Consider the following 4,325-nt stretch of genomic DNA (forward strand, 5'->3'; position numbering starts at 1 on the left):
AATATTATGGACGTCCAAAGTTCATCAAAATTTGGTTTTAACCAATTTCTAACAAAACCTCACTTTCATCAAATTAAGTTTCTTATCATTAAACTTGAATTACAATACCATATCAACCCAATTCATCAACAACCATTGCCAATATAATCTAAAATCAACTTAACCAACCTTGATCATCCATAATTATCCATATTTACCTCATTAACCCTTCATTTATTCATATCAATTCTTCACCTATACCAACTTTCATCATATATTTGTCAACCTTCCATCAAGATATACCAATTAAATGTCATTAACATAAATCAACCCTTTATACACATTAATCCATCAACTTTACATAACACATTTTAGTATCAAACACCAACAACAATCCATCAATACATCAACATCAACACAACCCATTATAAGCAAGTCCAAGAGCATAAAATTAATACCCTCAATGTCTCATAATTTCAATATATGTTCATCAACAATTATACCAACAACAATACAAAGCTACTCATTAAATGCCATTAACAAATTCAACTTATCCTATGGTTCTTCTAACCTAAGTTTTCACAACACCGTAAATATTAAACGTGCGAAACTTAAACCATACCTTGGCCGATCACTTAGTTCACCCAAGGCAGCCTCATAACTCAAAATTACAGCCCCTCCAAGCTCAATTAAAACAGACCCCAAACCAAGCTTGATCACCAACAAGCCTCCAATTACTCCCAAGTCAATTCCAATGCTTATATACCCACTTAATCTACACCTAACACATATGCATGTTCCAATTTTAGTTTTTCCATCATAAATACAAGATTGAGCTAGGGTTAGGGTGTTCTTACCATACCCATATGCTCAATAGCTTGAGCCCACAAGTCCCGGAAGCTAACTTGAACCTAGAACACAAAAATTGGAAAAAATTCACCATAGGTTTTCAAGTGTACCAAAGAAAGAGGGATAGAGATTCTGAACCAAATATGTGGCTTACTGGTGAAATTGTTCAGATAGAAAGGTAGAGCTCGACGCACTGAGCACGTGGCCGCAAACGGTGCGGCGATCGGAACTCAAACGAGGAAGATATGGTGGTTGGAGTATTTGGTTAGGGTTAGGGAGCTCTCCTCCTCTCCCTTTCTATTATGGCGTCCAATAGCTAATGAGGAAGAAGAAAGCTGTTGTTTCATTTAAGTGTTTGGGTCTGGTTGGACCCACAGGCCCGGTTTGGACCCTAGTTCAACCGGTTTGGACCCTAGTTCAACCGGTTTGGCCCTTCCGGTTTGATTTTGGGCCAAATTTTCGAAATTAGTATCAAAATCCTCATTTTGACGAGATCTATCCTATTTTGATATTAGTTTCACATTTGTAATATTCCTATTTAAAATTTAATTTATTGACTAATTATTTACCGGTTTTAGCGGGGTTTACACTTGCTCTAAAGCATCTTTGAGATCAAAGCAGTCCTGGGTCTTATGACCGAACCTCTTATGATAATCACAGTAAAGGCTTTTGTTGCCTCCTGTTCGCTCTTTCAATGGTCTAGGTCTGGATAGGATTCCCTTGTCCGCAATCTGCTGGTAGACTTCCATTATGGGCGCCGTGAGTGGCGTGTAGTTTGTGAACCTCCCTACCCGTAGGGGTTGTTTGGGTTGTTTGGCCAAGGTTTCATCCCTGGGAGCTTTCTTATATCTGTCGACCTGGGGGGCCTGCCGAACTGAGGGGTTCGAGAGCTGCCGTTTATTGGCTGCTACGACCTGACTTTCCTCCTCATCATTGATGTATTCCTTAGCCACGCTTTGAATTTCCTACATGGTCCAGACAGGCTTGGTGGTGAGGTGCTTTCTAAAGTCCTCGTTTAGCAGGCCGTTCGTTAGGTAGAGACTAGCAACCGAGTCGGTGAGGCCGTCGATTTCCAAGCATTCGTCGTTGAACCTGTCCAAGAACTTTCTGGTCGGCTTTCTGGGTTTTTGGGTAACCCCAAGCAAGTTAATCGGGTGTTTTGCCTTGGCTATGCGTGTCGTGAACCGAGCTAGGAAGCTTTGGGAGATGTCCGTGAAGGCCGTGATGGATTATTGGGAGCACGATGGATGGGCCGGCCAGCATCACGGGAAATGCTCGGCACCTGACCGCATCGCCTACCCCTTCCAAATTCATTCTCGCTTCAAATGATGTGAGGTGCTCTTGGGTGTCCTTAGTCCCATAGTACCTCATGTCCATTGGCTTGTCGAAATTTCTCGGAAGCCGAACCTTAAGGATCGAGGGGTGGAAAGGAGTGGCTCACATGATGACGGGTTCGAGCCTTTTCTTGGCTCTTCCCCTTTGGGACTCCCCGTGGCTCTCAGACCTACCTTGGGTAGGTCGGGAGGTCGCCTGTGTATGCGCTTCATCTTCGCATTTTGTCGGGCTCCTTTCTCGGTTCTCGTATCTTCAGGAGGGGGAGCGGGTGCGGGATCGGCTGACGTCTCCGTGTGATTGACTCCTCGCTGCTAGCTCCCTTTCAAGGTTTTGTACTCTGTGTCTAAACACTTGCATAATCTTGGCACTGTCGACTCCCGTCCCTCTGTGGTTGTTTGCTGGCGCGAGTGGTTGAACTCGCCCTACCTAGGCAGGCCCCTACTCCTTCGCGAAGTTCCTACGATGTGGGGAGTCGCTCCATGTCTGCTCCAGGGTCCCCACAGATGGCGCCAATGTTCGTTACCTGGGAGACCTCGGGTGCTCGACGGGTTGAGTAATGATGAGAGGATGAGCGGGTGAGGCCTTGGACTGACTTGGAGCAGGTGTAGAGATGCGGGCTGAGAGCTAGTGTCACCGGAGGCGGTGTGGACTGGGGGGCGGATGGCCACCTGCAAGGACACTCCGACGATCAAGTCAGTGTCCGTACAAGGAGATAGACAAATTAGGTAAGATGTTACGTACCTTGGGGGGAGAGCTGGCCGCTTGGGTGGGCCCGTAAGTGACCTAGCAAGAAACTTCTGTGAGCTGTCCTAATCCACGCGGAGATAGAGTCAGGTCATTCCAGTTTCAGGGTCGGGACTTCGGGTGCTGTCCCGAGGATACCGACCCAACTGGTTGCTGGGCGTGGTAACTTGAGCCGCCTGGTGGCAAGTTGCGCATGCTTCAGGTCAGATTCTCCCTATTTGTGGAGGTTGTTTCGAGGCTTGGGTCGGAGGTGGTGTTCCAACACGTCGGGTCATCGGGCTGGATTATGGCGGTCCGTAACAGAAGTCAAGTACAACTTTCTTGAATCTGCCTCCATCGTCCTCGACCTTTGTGCTGTCCCCAGAGGATAGATATAGGTTGCCGTCAAGTACGTCACCATTGACCACCTCGTTATCAGTGTTGACCTTGTGTCCATCTCCCCATCCATGGCGCTATCACCATTGACGAGGATATCACTAGGCCCAAGTGTAAGAGTCACGTCAAGAAGCTCTTGACCAACTACTGTTGTACCGTATTCGACATCATACTTAACAATGGTTCTCCGAATATTAGAAGTGCTTAGGCGGAGGAAGCCATGCCTTAGAATGCCATTGTCATCGATGTTGTTAAGCTCACAACTTAGTTATAGGTTATTGATTTATTATGTCTGATTTTGTTTTTTATTTTTTGCGTGATGGGATTTTAGGTCGTAGAATTATAGCTTTGTATTGTATTGGTTGAAGCAGGTGGGTGATGATTTTATTTGTTATTTTGTGCGTGGTTAGGTTAGAAACTGAGAATTGTATTTTAGGGGTTTTTTATTGTTGGTGTCGTTGCAATTGTTTGAGAAGGTTCAGGTGAAAAAGTCAACTGCTAGTCGACAGTTGTTATGAGTCACAATGAAATTTTTTTTACAAGACCAATGACTGCTTTGTTCTACTCGCACATGTGAACACTTAACGATCACGTGTGTGAATTAATGTACCAACTCTATACTCAATATTTTTTGTTAGTAAGTAATGTCAGAAAATAAACTGAAAATTGTTATGTGATGAGCGGATAATTTGTACGCTTTTTGGCACTGTTTTTAGTATGTTTTTAGTATGATCTAGTTGGTTTTTAGTATATTTTTGTTAGTTTTTAGTTAAAATTCACTTTTCTGAACTTTACTATGAGTTTGTGTGTTTTTCTGTGATTTCAGGTATTTTCTGGCTGAAATTGAGGGACCTGAGCAAAAATCTGATTCAGAGACTGAAAAGGACTGCAGATGCTGTTGGATTCTGACCTCCCTGCACTCGAAGTGGATTTTCTGGAGCTACAGAAGCCCAATTGGCGCGATCTCAACGGCGTTGGAAAGTAGACATCCTGGGCTTTCCAGCAATATATGATAGTCCATACTTTGCCCAAGATTTGATGGC

The sequence above is a fragment of the Arachis duranensis genome, chromosome 7 (assembly GCF_000817695.3).
Source record: "Arachis duranensis cultivar V14167 chromosome 7, aradu.V14167.gnm2.J7QH, whole genome shotgun sequence".
NCBI classification, from domain to species: domain Eukaryota; kingdom Viridiplantae; phylum Streptophyta; class Magnoliopsida; order Fabales; family Fabaceae; genus Arachis; species Arachis duranensis.